The following is a 21025-nucleotide window of genomic DNA, read 5'->3' as shown; positions in this document are numbered from 1 at the left end:
TTCCATGTCTTGGCCATTGTGAATAGTGCTGCCATGAACATAGGGGTGCATGTATCTTTTTGAATTATAGTTTTGTCTGGATATATGCCCAGGAGTGGGATGATATGGTAATTCTATTTTTAGTTTTCTGAGGAATCTCCATACTGTTTTCCACAGTGGCTGCACCAACTCACATTCCCACCAACAGCGTAGGAGGGTTCCCTTTTCTCCACACCCTCTCCAGCACTTGTTATTTGTAGACTTTTTAATGATGGCCATTCTGACCTGTGTGAGGTGGTACATCATTGTAGTTTTGATTTGCATTTCTCTGATAATTAGCGATGTTGAGCATCTTTTCATGTGCCTGTTGGCCTGTATGTCTTCTTTGGAGAAATGTCTACTTAGGTCTTCTGCCCAGTTTTCAATTGGGTTGTTTGTTTGTTGTTGTTCAGTTGCATGAGCTGTTTGTATATTTTGGAAATTAAGCCCTTGTCCATTGCACTGTTTGCAAATATTTTCTCCCATTCCATAGGTTGTCTTTTCATTTTGTTTATGGTTTCCTTTGCTGTGAGCACTGCTTTCTTGATCACATTTCACTACATAGGACCCTGGACTTTTATGCTCAAGTTGCCCAAGCCATCTTCCAGGTCCCATGGGACCCCTTTCTTCAAGAACTGGTCCAGTGTGCACCACACCCCTTGGCCTTGAAGTAACTGTTGCCATAGGTGTGAATGGAGCTTAAACAAGCAGGCCAGGGTGTGCACATGCCTGTGTGTAGGACTGGAAAGACCAAGAGCTGGGGTTGGATAGAGAAGTGGGTATGTGGCCATCAGTAATCCCAAAATTAGTCAGAGAGACTTGGTCCCTAGTGTAAAGAGGGCCTTGTTTCAGAGATTTATCCCAAGACTTTTGTTGGTTTGTTCTATAAACTTGGAGTTAGAATAAGCAGACTAGTCATAGAAAATTAAGATAATAAACACACTAGTCATGGAAAATTAAGAAAAAAGAAAACTGAAGAAAGTGTGCTGTTAATAAGAGGCTCTAAAGAGTTAAAGAAACCCTAAAGTGAAAATTATATTAGCAGGAAGGTGATTTATTTATTGTTTGGCCAGAGTATAAAGATTTTTAGAACGCCCCAAGTTGTATATTTTACCTTTTCTCATGAGCCAGTTCTTGAGGAAGGATGGAAAGTTACTTCCAGTTTCTTCATAAGTGTTCTCATAGAATTTAATACAGACTAGAAAGTGATTTTTTAAATGCTTTATGCCAGCCTTCCTGAAGTTATGCTCAGCTGTACTGATTGCCTCTGTGGCTATAAAGTGGCAAAATTTGTGATTTGAAAGCAAAATAATGACATGTTCTGATCATTCCCTGAACCTACCTTAGTATTTCATGCTCAGGGTGGGAGGATGGCTACGGAGCAGTTTTCGTGGACTAGCTCTTGCTCCCTTAGTGAAAAGACATGAAAGTGGCCTTTTGCTCTAGACTAAAGGATCAGCTATCTAAAGTTATAGCCATTCCCTCCTTTTATTCTGGTTTATGTCCACACATGCAGGATTTAAGCAGTATGAAGTATGTATCCCCCAAAAACAGAATCATAGAAAAATAGAGAACATATAAGTAAACTGTTGATACATTTGCATTTTGCAGAGGGCCTTAAAGTGATGAATCTTATGATTTGGTTATGTAGATCACAGCTATCATCGTGCATACTTAAAATTGTCTTACTGGAGATACAAATGTTAATTGTATATCTTTTTAATAATTGATTTTAACACTATACAGTTTTCACTTAGAAATTCTTATTAGTTTTTTAATCACAGAGATAAGGTAATTGTTAAAAACCTAAATGAAATCAGTAAGGACCGGATCAGGAAGGTGAAAGTGAGTAAGAAAAATAAAGGGGCTAAACAGAAATACAGTTGGGTCTATTGATGAGGCCAATAAAAGTAAACAATGCAAATTATCCTCACTGGGCTGAAGGGATTTGCAGTGTTAAAAGGCCTCCTTTCCATTTTAAAACAAAATAAAACAAACACCTTCCTTTCTCTGTCTACAAACTCATAAAAATATCATTGTCTCCATCTGTCCTCAGTAGGGTGTGTGATCAGATCAGAAGTATGTTTTGATGGTCCAAATGTAGATTAGGGCAAGGATAATATAAGTCACAGATTTTGCTAATGGAATAAAAAAATCAGCATCCTTATTCACGTACATTCATATTTCTCAAATTTGCCGAAGTAAACTATACAAAATGACATATTTGATTTATAACATACCTATTTTATTTCTTCTAATTTGAGCAACTTTGCAAATTACAAGTTATTATTGGTTTATGTAATTTTCTTCTGAGATATGGTATTTTAACTGTTTTATCTTCGATTAGTAAATACAGAGTTTATACAGGTGTAGTGAATTCTGCTGAGCAGGCATGAAAGTTGAGACATTAAACTTTTGAACTATTACATGGTAGAGTTTGGAGTAAGAAGAGATGGTAGTGAAAGTGTATCTTTGATAGTGTTACAGACGAAGCATCATGGAATCCAAAATTTTTGACAGTGAGGAGCTATTTTCAGGTGCTATATTGCCAATCTGGTACCGTCTCTCTGCCAAAAATCCAGGTGCTTATGTGAACACATACTCAACGCCATAGAGCAGATTAGAAAATGCACAAGAGATGTCATCCCCAGGAAATAAGCAGCTATGGTTGGCATTTTGCAGAGCATATTGAAATAAAGTACACCTTACATTTCAGGATGACATGGACCAGGCACAGAACTATAGAAATACTGTTGGTGAAATCTGAAGTTTGAGATCTTTCTGCCAGAGAGACTGAAATTAGGCAACGTTCACTATAGATTGGCATGGTACACACATATAGACTCAGAATGTAAACATTCAGACAAAACTGGTTTAGAATACAGTTCCCTAATGTGGATGGCCTGGAAGTTAATGCAGAATCACTCTGCATACTATTCCTAGTTCTTGAAAATACAGCCAATTAATTTTTGGAAATCTATCACTCCTAATAAGTTGTATGTAGTTTTTATAATTTGTATTTTGTGTTGTGGAATTATTCATTCTCATGTAATTTTGAGGATTTAAGAAAAAAATCCTGATTAAAAAAAGGGTTTAAAAAGTAGGTATGTATAAGGAGAGTTTTTAAATTGCATAAACTCACACTAAAAATTACACTTAGGATTCAGGTGCTTAGATTTGAAAAACAGGTAACAATTACTCCAGCTGAATGGTGTTTGAATGGAATAAAGTTTATTATTTTCTGGGTGGGTTTCACAGAATCCTTGAATGCATAGGATAAAACAGGCTGTAGTCTATGGTTTTTGTACCTAAAATCACTAAAAGTTTCCCAGGATGAAATTTCGTTTTGTTCTTTCTGAAAATGCATCAGAGTCACAGAACAAAATAATGACAGAAATAACTTGGCCCTAGGTCTGCTCCTTAACTCTCCCTCCCAGTGGTATCATTTTTGTGGGGGACAGAATTAAAAGTTATATATATGATACCACTTTGACAGACTGGGCCTAAGAGCTAATTGCTGCATTTCCTAAAGTGCAATCTAAATATTCCTCACCTAGTCTCCCAGGATATTTCAACTGATTAGGAGTGTGGTTACCAGGCAAAATGCAAAAGTAAGGTTTAAAAACATTCCGCTTCCTGTTCACAATGGAATTTGGTTGGTCTGATAAATCATGTATGCGCTATCAATTCTCTCTTTTATTGATGATGGGTCAATAAGAGCATATGCAGTTTTAACTCTACAAATGGACATATCATACTTTGGATGTAAAATATTAAATTTGAAAAAATTTAAGCATCCATTATTCAAAATGCAAGTAGGTGGCTTTGTTGAAATACTTGCGTTTCCCAGATGCAACCTGTTCTCTCATGCCACTTTGCCTCCACACAAGCTCCCTAGAAAGATCTCTCCCCTTGTTCTAGTTTGGCTAATTCCTGTTCATCTGTTAAAACTCAGCTTGGCCATCACATTTTCCAGGCATCCTTCTTTAATATTCTTCTGCCCAATTCAGCTAGTTGATTTTGGATATTCTTCCTGTGTACTTTTGTCTGTCATAAGACATTATCATCCAATATTGCATTCATGTCTTAGTTTATCTGTCTTATCAGAGAACACCGAATTTATCTTTTAACTCTGAATTATCAAGGCTTAATAGAGTACCTGGTAGATAATAGGTGCTCAATACTAGTTGCCTAAGAAATTAAAGTTTAGAAGAAGTACTACAGAAGAAGTACTACAGCATATCAATGATGCAAGGAATCAGGGCAGGCTTTTGATAAAGCCTTTGATGTGTTAAATGGTGAAATATTAGTTACCATCAGTGGAATTGTCTTATTACTGGATACCTAGAACAGGTCATACTTTATGAACCTCATGAATGTATAGTTCTGCTGAAGAGACCTCTATTAGATGAGACTGAGTTATCTTTAACCAAGAAGACATTGCTGGCCTTAGAGCTAAGCTAACTTTAAAAGGTCATAAAATGGAAGACTGTTGATGCAGGTTTCTAAAACACCAATATCATCATCATCCTAGTTAACATGTACTGAATGCCTATTCTGCAACAGGCACCATTAAGCATTTTCTGTGAATAATTTTTATTTGACCATCACAACAATCTTATGAAATAGGCATTGGTATTTTATACAAACTACAGATGAGAAAACTGAGGCTTAGGGAGAATAAGTAACTTGTCCAAAATCACATAGTAAATGTGTGAGGCAGAATTCACACACCAGTCTATTTTTCTCCGGTGCCCATGATCTTCACTGTTGGGCTATCCTGTTTCCATTTCGTACAACACAGATGTGTCCGCAGGTGTTTCATTTCCTTACTGCCACTACCAGGTATTTTCTAACTTTTCCCCTTCACGTCAATGGATCCTGTAACGGCCTGTGACTCCCCAAACCAAAATCCTGCTTCTTATCTTTCCCAGTGTTCATCTAGCAGCAAGAATAATTGATGAGGTTTGGATAGAATAAAAGAAAAGTTTGGTGCTTCCACTTTAAGCTCCCACTTGTAATCCTCCAACTCCTTCTGCTGTAGTATTAATTATGCAGAAGGGAACATAGAATTAAAATGTGAGGAAATGGGTGGGGAGGGGGAAGTAAACTCCATTCTGCTTCTTTAATCCTGATCTTAATTGCCATAGCTGACACTTCTACTGAAGCACTGCCAATATAGACTGTGTGTTAAAGAGAAAAGAGTAAGGATGAGAAAAGGGAATAGTGTGGAAAATATGAGGTTAAGTACCATTCAGACTTTTTTCTTCTGCCTTCTACCAGCCAAATTCCCCTTATTACCACATCCACTTATCTCTCATAGAAAGAAACATTTCTATTGAAATATGATATACATATAAAAGTGCACAAATCATAAATGTACAGTTTGATGAATTTTCACAAAATGAACACACATTTGTAATCACCATCCACATCAATAAACAGAACATCATCAATACATTGTGGCTTTAAATTGTATTTTCCTCATGACTAATGAGGCAGAACACCTTCTTATGGGATTAACAGACATTTCAATAACTTATTTAATGAGAGGACTCTTCACGTCTTGCCTATTTCTTTTTACTGTGTTGTCCTTTTCTTATTAATTTGTAAGGTTTTAAAAAATATTCTTGACATAAATCCTTTATCAGTTGTATGTATTGCAAATATTTTCTCCCCCTTATTTACTTGCCTTTGAAGGAATAGTGTCTTTAATGAACTGAGCTTTTTAATTTTTATGTAATTTTTAAAATAATTTTATGTAATCCATAAAATTCTAATGTAATACAATTTATCAATAATTTTCTAATACTACATTTTGTGTTCTGTCAAAGAAATCTTTGGCTTCTAATAAATTATAAAGCTATTTTCTTATCTTCCAAAAGCTATATTTTCTCTCATAAATTTATATCTATAATCCAACTAGAAGTGATTTTTGTGGGTGGTGTGAATTGTGCAAGAATCATTTTTTCTTCTGAACATGCAGGTAACCCAGAATTATTTATTGAAGAGTCCATCCTTTCTCCACAGTGCTGTGTCATCTTTGCCCTAGTCAAGTGTTGGTGTAGGTGAAAATCTGTTTCTGGATTTTTTTTTGCTCCATTGGTTTAATTGTCTAAATGTCAATACCACATTCCTTCAATTAAGGTAGCAGTGTAAGCCTTCGAACTTTGTTCTTCAAAATTTGGCTATTTGTGGCTCTTTACATTTCCACTAACATTAAAACTGATTGTCCATTTTTACAAAAACAAAGTATCTGTTGGAATTTGTACAGGTTTGCATAAAATAGGGAAATCAGTTTGCAGAAAATTGAAACCTATAAATACTGTCTTCCAATCCAAAACCTTGACATAACCTCTCAGTTTTCTAGGTCATTTTAATACTTCTCACAATATTTTATTGATTAATGTGTTGAGAAATTTTACATATTTTGTCCTATTTCTTTGTTGTTTGAGTTTTTGATACTATTTCAAATGTCAATTTTTAGTTTCATTTTCTAACTGGTGGTACAGTACATATGAATACCTTTGATTTTTTTATATTGTCCTTCTGTGCAAAGGCATTGCTAAAGTCTCTTATTTAATCATTTAGCTATATATCATTTTAGATTTTCTAAATGTACTATCATGTAAACTGTGAATGAGTTTTATTTCTTCATTTTCCATTCTTGAGCATTTCCTTTCTTTCCTTCTTCCCTCCCTCCCTCCCTTTTTTCTCTTGTTTTGTTTTTGCCTTTATTATACTAGTAGGGACCTTCAACATGAGGAGAATATAAGGGGTGATAGTGTACATGTTATCTCATCCTAGTCTCAGGGGGAAAACTTTTAATACTATATAGCATTAATACAAGGTTTGCTGTAGATATAATTTTATAAATACTCTGTATCACATAAGTAAGTTTTCTTCTAATTATAGTTTTCTGACGTATTTTAATTTTGGTGTTTAATTATTTCAAATGCTTCTTTTGCTGCTATTGCTGCTATCATATGAGTTTTCTTCTTTATTCTGTTAATGCAGTTAATTATTTTAATTTTAGAATGCTAAAACAACCTTGCTTTTTGGAATAAATATAACTGTTGTAATATAATATTTTAATATATATTTGAATTTGATTTGCTCATTTTTTTTCAGGTTTTGCATTGTTCATGAAAGATATTGGTTTGTAAATTTTCATTCTTAAAAATGAACTAATCATTTGGTATCAAGATTTCATCAGCCTTAAAAAGTGACTTGTGAACTGTTTTTTTTTTTTTAATTTTTATTTCTCTGGACTAGCCTGTATGGATAGTTGTTATTTTTCTTAAAATATTTGAAAGAAATCACTATAAATTTGTCTGATTCTTACAGTTCTTTGATATTATTGGAAGATTTTAGTTTCAATTTCAATTTGTTGAATAGATATAGAACAAAGTTGTTTATTGCATGTTTCTATCTTTTATAATAAAATCTGTAAAAGAAATCCATCTATTTGTTCCTGATACTAGTAATTAGTACTTTCTTTCATATATATAATTTTAAATGTTCATTTTTAGAATATAGAAAAGCAATTAACTTTTGTATCTTGACCATGTATCCTGTGACCTTTCTATACTCATTAATTCCAGGAATTTTTTTGTAGATTCTTTGAGACTTTCTACATAGACAATTATGCCATCTATGAACAAAGACAATTTTATTACATACTTTTCAATCTATAAATCTTTATTTCACTTTCTTATCTTATTGCACCAGTTGCAACTTCCACTACAATGTTGACTAGGAGTAGTGAGAAAGGACAGCTTTGTCTTGTTCCTGATCTCAGTGGGAAGGCATCCAGTTTTTCACCTTTAAGTACGATACTAGTTTTTCTATAAATGGTCTTTATCAAACTGAGAAAGTTCCTCTCTTTTTCCAGTTTGCGGAGGGTTTTTTTAATCATGAATGGATGTTAGATTTTGTCAAATGCTTTTTCTGCAACAATTAAGATAATCATATGATTTTTCTTAAGCCTGTTGATATAGTGGATTGTACTGACTGATTTTTGAGTGTTGAACCAGCCTTGCATACCTAAAATAAATCCCATTCGGTCATAGTACTTAGTTTTTTATACATCGTTGGATTCAATTTTCTAGCATTCTGTTGAGGATTTTTGCATCTATGTTCATGAGAGATATCATTCTGTGGTTTTCCTTTCTTATAATGTGTTTATCTGGTTTTGGTATTAGGGTAATGTTGGCCTCACAGAATGATTTAGGAAATGTTTGCTCTCCTTCTATTTTCTTGAAAAGATTGTGGAGAATTGGAATCATTTCCTCCTTAAATGTTTATTACAGCTCACCAGTGAAACAATCTAGGACTGGTGTTATCTTTTTTGAAATATTTTTAACTATTCAATTTACTTAATAGAAATATTTATATTATTTGCTTTTTCTTGTGTGGGTTTTGGTAGTTTGTGTTGTCAAGGAATTAGTTCATTTCATTAAGTTATTAAATTTATGGGCATAGAATTGTTCATAATATTCATGTTATCCTTTTATTGTCCATGAGATCACTAGTGATTTCTCTTTCATTTCTAATAGTGATAATTTGCATCTTTTCTCCTTTTTTCTTTGTTAGCCTGGCTAGAGTTTTATCAATTCTATTAACCTTTTCAGATTTGGGGTTGATTGGTTTTATCTAATGTTTTTCTTTAATATTTCAATAGTTTTTTTTTTTTTTTATGGTTTCTGATGCTTGCCTTAGGTTAAATTTCTCTTCTTTCTCTAGTTTTCTAATGTGAAAGTTTATATTATTGATTTTAAATCATTCTTCTTTTCTGATATATGCATTTGATGTTATAAATTTCCCTCTAAACATTACTTTCACTGAATCCCATACATTTTGATAAGTTGTATTTTTTATTTTCATTTAGTTCAAAATGTTTTTTAATTCCTCTAGAGATTTTCTTATCCATGTGTTATTTAGAAATATGTTTATTTAATCTCCAATGTTTGAGGATTTTTTTGTTATTGATTTATAATTCTATTGTCATCTGAGAACATACTTTGTATGAGTCTTATGCCTTTAACTTTAATAAGGTGCATTTCACGGCCTAGACTGTGGTCTATCTTACTGATCCATGTGAGCTTGACAAAAATGTGTATTCTGCTCTTACTGGGTAGAGTTTTCTATGAATGTCAGTTAGATCAAATTTACTGATAGTGTTGTTTAGATCAACAGTGTTCTTATTGGTTTCTCTGCCTGTGGTATCTTATCAATTACTGAGAGGTGATGAAGTCTCCAATTACAATAGTGGATTTGTGTATTTCTACTTTCAGTTCTATTAGTTTTCCCTCATATTTTGATGTTCTGTTGTTAGGTGCATACACAGTAAAAATTGTTATATCTTCTTGGAGATGATCCTTTTATCGGTATGTAGTGTTCCTCTTTATCCTTGATAACTTTTCTTGCTCTGAGATTTGCTTTGTCTGAAATTAAAACAGATACTCCAGCTTTCTCTTTAGTAGTGTTAAGATGATGTATCATTCTTCATTCCTTTTAATTTACATGAGTGCTTATATTTAAAGCGTGTTTCTTGTAAAGACATACAGGTGGGACTTTTTTTTTTTAATTGGAGTATAGTTGATTTACAATGTTGTGTTAGTTTCCGCTGTACAGCAAAGTGAATCAGTTATACATATACATATATCAACTCTTTCTTTAGATTCTTTTCCCATATAGGTCATTACAGAGATTTGAGTAGACTTCCCTGTGCTATATAGTTGATCCTTATTAGTTATCTATTTTATATATAGTAGTGTGTATATGTCAATCCCAATCTCCCAATTTATCCCTCCCTCCCCTTATCCCCTGGTAAACATAAGTTTGTTTTCTACATGTGTAACTCTATTTCTGCTTTGTAGATAAGTTCATTTGTACCTTTCTTTTTTTTTTAGATTCCACATATAAGCAATATCATATTTGTCTTTCTCTGTCTGAGTTACTTCACTTAGTATGAGAATCTCTATGTCCATCCATGTTGCTGCAAATGGCATTATTTCATTCTTTTTTATTGCTGAGTAATATTCCATTGTATATATGTACCACATCTTCTTTATCCATTCCTCTGTTGGTGGACATTTAGGTTGCTTCCATGTCCTGGCTATTGTAAATAGTGCTGCAATGAACATTGGGGTGCATGTATCTTTTCAAATTATGGTTTTCTCTGGATATATGCCCAAGAGTGAAATTGCTGGATCAAATGCTAGCTCTATCTTTAGTTTTTTAAGGAACCTCCATACTGTTCTCCATAGTGGCTGTATCAATTTACATTCCCACCAACAGTGCAAGAGTGTTCCTTTTTCTCCACACCCTCTCCCACATTTATTGTTTGTAGATATTTTGATAATAGCCATTCGGACCTGTGTGAGGTGATAACCACATTGTAGTTTTGACTTGTATTTCTCTGATAATTAGTGATGTTGAGCATCTTTTCATGTGCTTTTTGGCCATCTGTATGTCTTTGGAGAAATGTCTATTTAGATCTCCTGTCCATTTTTGGATTGGGTTGTTTGTTTGTTTTTTTTATATCGAGCTGCATGAGCTGTTTGTATATTTTGGAGATTAATCCCTGGTCGGTTGCTTCATTTGCAAATATTTTCTCCCATTCCAAGGGTTGTCCTTTTGTTTTGTTTATGGTCTCCTTTGCTGTGCAAAAACTTTTGAGTTTAATTAGGTTCCATTTGTTTATTTTTGTTTTTCCTTTTTTTTGGAAAATAAGTTTACTGGATATAGATCTTGCTGTGATTTATGTCAAAGTGTGTTCTGCCTATGTTTTCCTCTAAGAGTTTTACAGTATCCGGTCTTACATTTAGGTCTTTAATCCATTTTGAGTTTATTTTTGTGTATGATGTCAGGGAATCTTCTAATTTCATTCATTTACATGTAGCTGTCCAGTTTTCCCAGAATCACTTATTGAAGAGACTGTCTTTTCTCAGTTGTATATTCTTGCCTCTTTTATCATAGATTAGGTGACCATAGTTCATGGGTTTATCTCTGGGCTTTCTATCCTGTTCCCCTGATCTATATTTCTGTTTTTTTTTGTTCCAGTACCATACTGTTTTGATGTCTGTAGCTTTGTAGTATAGTCTGAAGTCAGGGAGCCTGAATCCTCCAGCTGTTTTTCTTTCTCAAGATAGCTTTGGCCATTCATGGTCTTTTGTGTTTCCATAAATTGTAAAAAATTTTTGTTCTAATTCTGTGAAAAATGCCATTGGTAATTTGATAGGGATTGCATTGAATCTGTAGATTATAGTTCTACAGATATAATCTGTAGATTATAGTTCAATCCAAGAATATGGTATATCTCTCCATTTGTGTCATCTTTTATTCTTTTATCAGTACCTTATAGTTTTCTGAGTATAGGTCTTTTGCCTTCTTAGGTAGCCTTATTCCTATGTATTTTATTCTTTTTGATGTGATGGTAAATAGGTTATTTTTTATATATTCTAAACCTGTCTTCTAATTGGTGTTATTAGACCATTCACATTTAAAGTAATACTGATATAGTTGCATAAATATTTGCCATGATTATAATTGTTTTCTATTTGTTACATTCATTCTTTTTTTCTTCTTTTCCTCTCTTTTTCTGCCTTTTTCTTGTTTTAATTGAGCATTATATATGATTCCATTTTCTCTCCTCTATTAGCATATCTGTATATTGGTTTTTAACCAATCTAATTCCACTTTCAAATAACACTACTGTTTCAAGTATAGTACGAGTAACTTAGGGTATTCACAGTTCCTCCCTCCCATTCCTTGTGATATTGCTGTTTTTATTTATTTACAGGCTATAATTACCCAAAACATTATTACTGTTATTACTTTAATAAAGTTTTTTGTAGCTCAATTGAGAAAAAAAATTATTTTACCTTCATTATTTCTTCTCTGACTTTTATCCTTTCTTTATGTAGAGTTGAGATTCTTGCCTATATCACTCTCTTTCTCCTAAAATAGTCTTCTAACACATCTTCCAATACATGTCAACTCCCTCAGGTTCCCATACAATATGAGGTAAGCACTATTCTTCTGCTGGAGAGGAATTACCTCAATTTTTGTTTGTTTGGGAAAGATGTTACTTTTCCTTCACTTTTGGGAAATAAGTTTACTGGATATAGAATTTTAGGTTAGTGATTTTTTTCTTTCAACATTTTAAATTAAAAAAAAATTTACCCCACTCTCTTCTTGCCTGCATGGTTTCTGAAGTAATTTGCTATATATTCTTACTCTTGTTCCTTTGTAAGGAAGGTTTATTTTTCTTCCTCTCCTCTGGCTTCTTTCAAGATTTTCTCTCTTTAAAGTTGATATGTTACACAGAAACATTTGTGATTCTACAGTTCTTATTTAAAAATAGCAAACATCTTGGCAATTTTTGTTCATACGCCTTACATCATGTAAAATTTGAGGTCCGAATTTTTATCTCCATCTTATAGACATTCAAAGAGACATTGAGAGTTAGTAAGTGATTTGGTAGTCTTCAGAACCAGTGCCCTAAATTACTATGCTATATTTGTTCCCACCAGTAGTATCATCATGTCTTCTAAAATAGTCTAGTAAAAGCAAATGCTGAATGACCAGTCTCCTCATATCAAGCTCTCATCTCTTACTGTGTGGGCTTCTTATCTCCCAGCTTCCATCTCTAAGTCCCCTCTAGATTTCCCTCCTTGCAGCAAATAAGAAATCAATGCTAAGAAGTATGTAGTTACCATCATCACTGTCTTTCTTATTGTATAGGTTGCATGTCTAAATATAATGATAATGTATATTTCCTTCTTGTCCACTTGTAACAAAATTCTAATTATAACTACCATACTGGTAACAGACATAATGTTGCTTCAATACACTAATACAGATTTTCAATTTAAATAATATCCAGGTATAATTTACCCATTAGGAAAAAAAAAAAAAAAAGCATGAAAGAACTTACACAGTAGAAACACCTCTTGTTGTGTATGCCTATAATTAATGACCCAGTATCCTTACCGTATGATCAGTGAATGAAAAAATGGCATGGAAATCCAACAAGTTTTACAAAGAGATCCATCAGTAATGTGTAATTTTCATTTGTTAAATTTCCCCATGATTAATGTCAAATTCATAGTTGTAACATTTGTTTTTACATATCTCTAGACAGGAAAGCCACATGAGGTCATCCTCCTTGCTTGAATCTTTAGTTCTGATCTGGAATAATGCATATTCTCCTCACCTAGGGGTTCTCAGGCTTCAGAGGGCTTATTTAAGATGTTTCTCTGTGCAAATGAGATACAAAATATCTTCTTTCCTCTTTAATAATTTTATCTGATTATCTTGATAGCATTTTTTATACATCTTGCTTACTGGTTTACTCCAATGAAGTCCATGCTTGGGTCACTCAGACTTTCAGTCAGTGTTCTCCTTCAAAACAGTTAAAGAGAAGGGAAGTCCAGAATGTACTCCTTCTCCTCACCTCCTGTGCATTAGTGTTATATAATATTTTACTTAGCCAAATTTGTTAGAGTTTGGGTATTTATTTTTACAATTGAGACTATAATAGAAATGTAATAAAGCATTTTATATCCATTTTTTTAAGAATTCAAAATATATGAACTGAAAAAGAAAAGTAATACTTACAAGAAAATCTCACCGTCCACCTCCCATACATTGCAGCCTTTGGTATATTTCAGGTCTGAAGGCTTCTCTTTAATTCCAGAGCAGAAGATAAAGAGGGAGTTAGAGCTTAGAATTCTAAATGTAAAACATAATATATTCATCAAAGACATAAAACAAACACAATCAACTATATGTTTAGGTTAGTACAGAGAAAGAGATCACTGATTTTAAATTCTCACATATAGAAGGAAAATGTACAGAAGGAAAATGGAGAAGGGAATCATTTTTGAAGAAAATACTAGAAGCTAACTAGTATATAGATATAACAGTCAATCTTAAAATGACCAACCACTCCCTCCTCTCCATGAACCACATATCATGTTAAGAGGAGCATTTATTTCTCCACCCCTTGAATCTGGGATGGCTTTTGATCAACAGAGTGCAGAAAAGGAGGCATTAAGAGACCATCAGTTTCTGCTTCTCTACCCTTGAAATGTCACAGTTAGGGTACTCCCTTTCAGAAACCAGACACATTGAGAGGTCATATGGAGGAAAACTTAAGAGATCTACTTGCCAGCAGTTCTCAGCCAACAGCTAGCAACAGCTGCCAGCCATGTGAGGGAGCAACCTTGGATATTGTAGCCCATTCAAGCCCCCATATGACTATAGCCCTAGTTGACGTCACGTGGATAAACCATCCAACTGAGTCCAATCTACTCACAGAATGGTGAGAGAATGTTAAGTCCCTAAGTTTTGGGGTAAGTTTCTATGCAGCAGTTGATATATAAATATATATGTGATGGAAATAGTTGACCAGTGTGTGAAACTGGTAAAGTCCAGTATAGAAGTAAACATATTAGGCTGACGATGGCAAAGGGAATTTAAGATAAATACCTGACTAATATATGTATCCTAGTTAAATAAAATATCCTCATACAGGATACAGATTTTTTCATTTTAGGTATTTGAAAGTAAAGGAGACACAATTTTGGAAAGCATCTCTTCACAGTGCAGTTGCATACCTAATGTGCAAAGAAAAATAGAAGAGTTTAGTGATACTTGATAAAAAGCCAAATTTTCTATGTTATTTAAAGAGAAAAAGCACAAAAAGAAGGGAAAAAATCCTTAAAATAACATATAAGTTATTTTAAAAATAGAAGATTATCAAAAGTTTACTGAAAAATATGGGGGCAGGGGGAAGAATAGAAATGTAATTCTGGGATGAAAAAGTAACTTTCAGTAACAGAAGTGAAACAAAGTTTGAAGGTGTTACCATGTGCCCTTTTCTCTCATAATCCTTTTTTCATATATGTTGTAGAAATTACTATACTCAATTTTAAATGATTTGTTCATATGTGTTTCATATCACTAAATTATAAACATTTCCAGGGCAGAGATTAGTCCTATTTACATTGTTATCACTAGGATGATATAGACATCAATGGATGGGTGTTTAGTGAATGAATGGATGAATAAATGATTTAGTATAAACTGATATGTGAAATTAGTTGTGAAATGCAAAATCAACCTATTGGCAGAAGCAGGTCCTTTGTCAGAGATGCCTGTGTTATTTTTATGGGGTGTTCTAATTCTCTTGACTTGAGACTCAAAGAAAGCTGGAAAACGCTCTCTTCTAGAGAGCCCAAGAGACTGACCATAATATATAAGGAAGAATGCGAAGAATGCATATTTTAAAAAAATCAATAAATATATACACTAAAACCTAAAGTTTTACAACAGCTCTTAGAGTTGCAAACAAACTAATTCTCAATATATACCAATCATTTTAAGTCACTGAGCACCAACTATGTGCTAAGCATTTTATCTGGAGACATGCATGTGGATATTATATGGTCCCTGCTCTGAAGAGGTCATGGGACATTGGGCAAGATTGAAATGTAAGAAAGAAGGGGGTCATTAAAGAAGTGCCTACACGTGCAAAGGGATTAGTCTAAAGTCCTTCGATTTTATTATCTTTTTAAAAGCACACACTGAGAAGTAGTTTTATTCCCATTTGTAGTTAAAATATTAGGATGAGAGAGATTCAGTAACTTGTTCAAGGCAAGCTAATAAAATGAGAGAGCCAATATTTAGAAATCCATTCTTTCATTTTTCTCTCTCTCCAGCCCCCAAATTACAAACCACAATACCATGAATTGCAAGTACTGACATAAGTCTATGCAAGGTGCTATGAGGGTAGGAGCAAAGCTCGCTTGGAATAAGGAACCTCTGCCTATATGGGACGCTAATGATAAGGCTCCCACTGTGTCTGCACCCCTATTCTCCTCTGCTCTCTACTGGCGTGGCTATTCTGCAGGAGCATAGAATGGCTAGGAACTTTTGGAGTCGTGCAGATTTGGGCTTAATCCTGATAAGAGTGGTAGATGTATGACTTTGGAGAAGTTATTTAGTCCATCGGAGTCTTTCTTTCCTGTCCATAAAATAGGAATAACCATGTGTACCTGACAGAGCTTTATGAGGATCACACATGAGATATGTTAAGCACTTAGTACAGTGCCTGGTGTAAATACCCTCTTGGCAAGTGGTGAGAGTTAGTCTAATGAATTTTTCATTATAGCTACTCTGATTTGTGGTTGGTTGATCTGATTCTGTGGGTCTGGATAGGATGTTTTCCCAGAGATCCATGATATTGGCAGATATTCTTAGATACTTTTGTTAAAATAAGGGAAGGGACTTCCCTGGTGGTCCAGTGGTTGAGACTATGCACTCCAATGCAGGGGGCCCGGGTTCGATCCCTGGTCAGGGAACTAGATATTGCATGCTGCAACTAAGAGCCCGTATGCTGCAACTAAAAGATCCTGCACACGGCAATGAAGATCCCGCATGTCGCAACCAGGACACGGTGCAGCCAAATAAATAAATTAATAAATAAATATTAAAATAAGGGGAATCTTGGAGCATCTTTTCTCACCTGACCAGTGATCACAGTCTTTAAATTTTAGACCATATCTCCAGGAATGAGGTATTAAATATTCTTTAGAATCCCAGCCCCACACTTTATGATCTATTTCTTCCACATTCAGAGACAAGAAATCATTCATGAATGAAGGCTTTGCTTCACATCATGGGGCAATTTCTCCCCAGCCTCTCTGGTAATCATCTTTTGCCTGTAGTTCTAGTGAAGCAAGCAGCATTGGCTCAATTTGCTAGGAAAAGTATTCCCTAAGCATGTATTCTTCACAACATTAAAAATAGAGTATTTGATCAGGGATCTTTAGGCACATCTACTGGTTAATACTTTTACTCAGCCCCTGAATCTGAACAGAAATAGTTAATTTTCAGAAGGCTGTAAATTAAAAAAAATTCAGTGCTTATTTCCACTCCAATCCTGGCCTCATCCCAGCCAAAGCTGGATCTTCAAAAATCTAGAATATTAGAGGTCTGAGGGTCTGCCTTCAATTCTCCTAGGCAGCAGGACAAGGAGGGAGGTCAGAGCTCAGAATCCTGACTCCAGATAACAAGGGCGGCACAAGAAACATAGGAGAAAAGACATGAATTCACTAAAGAGTAACAGCCAAAGCAGGCACTTACCAGATGAACTGGGAAGGAAATTTCTTAGAAGGCCTTCAGAACGTGGAGGAAAAGGAGCAGTTAATCTGAAATACAAAATTGAAAGTCACGGCAGATGCACGATTCTAGTCTTTCAGATAAGATTCCTTCCAGAATTCAAAAGCATCTAAAAGAAGCAAGACAATTGGTTGCTGGGCTCAATATGTAAACACAGTGCTGGTTGACACAGTGAAGATGTTTATTAGAAAAGTTAATGCAATGTCAGGGTGGAAGATCAATGTTTAACCTGATTTCATTGCAATTATTGGCCTGCCTTGGAATACAGAATGGAAAATTAGCAAACCAGAAAAAGGAACATGTAAGGGACTTTTTCATAAGCAAGCTGTCAAATCATGGACACTGATATTTGTGATTAAAAAAGAAGTCAAGAATTACTTGCATTTTTAGTTAATGCATGCCCTTATAAGGTATATGCACATATTTTTATTAATTTGAGGAATATATTGAAATTTCTATTTGCCTCAATATCCAGGTAAGGTCACAGAATGTTAGAGATTCACTGAGTTCAGTTCTCTGATTTTACAGATTAAACCCTAGGGAACAGAGCTGCCACATGACTTTCTGGAAGTTAGTCAGGTGGAAGTAAGGTCAGTGAAGTGAAATGACTCATTTTACAGGTGAAGAAAGAGGGGCAGGAGACCAGTGGAAAGATGGTTGCCTGAGCCATGACTCCAGTCTTGTGTTATTACCTGCTGAGTCTGTGCTTGAAATATGAGGCTTTCTCACTGTAAAAATACCCTTAGAATTCTTTGATGAAAATATCCCACGAGTGTTATTTAATCCTCATCATACTGTACACAAAATAAAGATCATTTTCCACAGTATAAAAATCAAAATATATACATGATTGCTGGACACAGATGAGTTAAAAGAGCTTTTTGATGCCTCCACATGAACTCTAGCTTCTCTTTTTACTTGATAATTTGGATAAAATCTAATGAAGTTACTGTAATCTTTTTCTACAGTGAGTATTAAAGCTGATATTTCAGTCTATTTTTAAGAAATTCTTACTGGAAAAGGAAACTAAGAAGTGTTTTGTTTTGTTTCCATTGTATCATACTTCAGAAAGAGGAACACTCAGAAAGAAAAGTGCTGTGTTTCCTGGGCATGAGGACGCCTGTTCAGGGCCCTGGGAGAGTGAAGCGCGGGCTTCTGTACAGCAGTCCAGGGTTGACGTCACAAAGCCCCTGCTGCAGAGCTGGGCCCACCCGCGGAGCATACTCTCGTCCCAGGCACGATTAGTACAACCCCCAGTGCAGCTGTCCATTGAGGGTGACCAATTGAAAAACAAGGAGTCAGCCAATGAATTACACTGTCAGCAATAAATGTAACAATGGGCTGTAGTGGCAATCCCGTCCCGTGACGCATCCAGACAGCCATCTGTACGTCTGCCTTCCCCATCCACTGGGCACTTGTTGCTGCAGAATTGGTTTAGACAAGTGGCTTAGCTTGTCAGGTAGCAGGCAGGAACTGTCTCTCTTCCTCTGTGAGGCTGTCTCCATTAAGTTTTACCTCTATCAGAGGAATCAACTATGAGTACAAATTGTGGATTCAGCAACAGCCCTGGCCCTAATAATAAATAAGCAGATCACTAATTCAATCTTGTATTTATTCATTTACTAACATTTGTTGAGAGTCTTCTGTTTGCCAGGCACACACCAGAGAAGTAAGTATGTGAGGAGAACTGAGTCCATCTATATAGCAGAAGTTAATGTACATTGACATAGCATCACTAGGGATATCTGTGTATTTCGTGGCCAATGCACTGGATAGCTGTCCCTTAGAAAAATCCATTTTTATGACCCATGTGGACAATTAAAATTGCTGAGTTCTTCCTTTATTCCCCAATTGTTTTTGCTACTCCTTTTTCTTTGAATTCTTTGAATCAGTTTTGAAGATGCTTATTTAAAAAATTAGAATAGAAAGGCAGCACAGAGAAGTCTTATCTAATACTTGTCAAATTAAGAACGGTGAAGCCTGTTACTTTATGTTATTGATTAACGTCCCCTTAGCCAAAGATGTGAATTGCTGGTTTGATAACCGTATCTTAATTTCAACTTGATTTCATCAAATTCCAGAAGGATATCACTCCAGTCCCACTCCTCAGTACCAGCGCATACCTGAGAATCATTTGGATTGTTCTCCTGTTCATGCTCAGAGGGAGCATTTAGAGTTTAGGATTAAAACAGCTGAAGAGCTCTGAACAAACGTTACTCTAAGACGATGACTTCTATTTCTTCTTTCCGTTGGATCATCTTTCTTTTTCTGTGGCTCTATTTTTAATCTTTTTCCCCCATTACTAACCACATCTGGGCTTCTCATCTCTAATACCTAGCCATAAATGTGAAGCACAAGTAAGTATTTTAAATGAACGAAGCTCAAAATTGCCTGTACTTAATATTAAAAAGCAGGTGAAACACATGTTCTATATGTGTCTCTTGCTAGAGGCTCCCCCCCAACCTTTTTTTTTTTTTAAACAGATCAGAGCCTTTTCCTAAAATGAACAAGGAAGCAGGAAGAGAACCAGGAGGAGAAGAATTGGAATTTCAGTCAATCTCCCTGGAGTCCATTTTGCCCCAAATAGGTTTTATGATGAGTTGACATTTTAAAATAAACATCCTATTACTCTGATGAGAGGAAGAGAACACACTCACATGGGATTTGATGCAAAATGTAGATTTGGGTGGAGATGAGTTTTCATGATGCTGTAGTAACTGTCTTGTTCTTTGAACACTCTTTTCAGGGAAGAATGAAAATAAAAATAACCTTTTATTTCTTTCCTCCTTTCTTTCTTGCCTCTGCCTCTCTCTTTCCATCCTTTCCTTCCTTCCTTTCTTCCATTTTTTCTTTTACCTCATGTCTTTAAGCACTTAGCATGTGTCAAGACTGTGCTAGGGGCTGGTGAAAAGTAATGACATGGCCTGTGCCCTCAAAGACCTTGTAATACAGTTGGGAAGATTGACAAGTCAAAAAGCAATTTTGGACTTCCCTGGCTCAGTGGTTAAGAATCTGCCTGCCAGTGCAGAGGACACGGGTTCAATTCCCTGGTCCAGGAAGATCCCATATGCCACGGAGCAACCAAGCCCATGCACCACAACTACTGAGCCCGCGTGCTGCAACTACTGAGGCCCGCATGCCTAGAGCCCGTGCTCTGCAACAAGAGAAGCTACTGCAATAAGAAGCACGCACACCGCAACAAAGAGCAGCCCCGGCCCTCGCTGCAACTAGAGAAAGCCCGTACTCAGCAACAAAGATCCAACACAGCCAAAAATAAATAAATAAAATAAATTTAAAAAAATAAAAAAGCAATTTCAATTCCTTGTTTAAGGGCCCTCTACCAGGATTTTTTTTTTTTTTTTTGAACTCAGAAGATTGATTAAGCACTAGTTAGGTAAATAGAAATGTGAATTATTTCAGGGCATTGGAAATATCAGGAACAAGGCCACAGAGCAAAGAGAGAACACAGAACTTTCAAGACGTCTTTTTCCTGTCACTTTTCCCCCACCTAATTATGGAAAATCTTGTGAGTTCTAGAGGTGTGTGTCTAAGTGTCTGTCTGTCTAGAATAAAGAGAATTACACTTGTCTAGAGAATGTAGGATTGTCTGAGAATTCTGCTTTGAAATTTCTGGAGAGGAGAAAGGAGTATATATGGATGATATAATAAAAACTATTTACTGGGTGCTTTAAAATGTGACAATCACTGTGTTAAATTATTTATTGTAATTTTAATTTAGAAATGTATTACCACTACTACTACTACTACTATTATTATTTGGTTTATAAGCGAAGAAGTTAAAGCTTTGAGGGTT

The 21025-nt window shown here is 35.0% G+C and overlaps 1 long non-coding RNA gene across 1 annotated transcript in view; it reads right to left on the bottom strand.

Moving 5' to 3' along the window:
- Positions 1–17352, bottom strand: part of LOC132366604 (uncharacterized) — a 90668-nt gene extending 73316 nt beyond the window's left edge. Inside the window, exons 1-2 of the long non-coding RNA XR_009503476.1 lie at positions 17176–17352; positions 13645–13711 (exon numbers count right to left, since the gene is read on the bottom strand). This is a non-coding gene — a long non-coding RNA (uncharacterized LOC132366604). The remainder of the gene's footprint in view (positions 1–13644; positions 13712–17175) is intronic.
- Positions 17353–21025: the final 3673 nt, after the last annotated feature.

The sequence above is a fragment of the Balaenoptera ricei genome, chromosome 5, assembly GCF_028023285.1.
Source record: "Balaenoptera ricei isolate mBalRic1 chromosome 5, mBalRic1.hap2, whole genome shotgun sequence".
Taxonomy (NCBI): Eukaryota; Metazoa; Chordata; class Mammalia; order Artiodactyla; family Balaenopteridae; genus Balaenoptera; species Balaenoptera ricei.
This window is presented reverse-complemented; position numbering and strand designations above follow the sequence as displayed.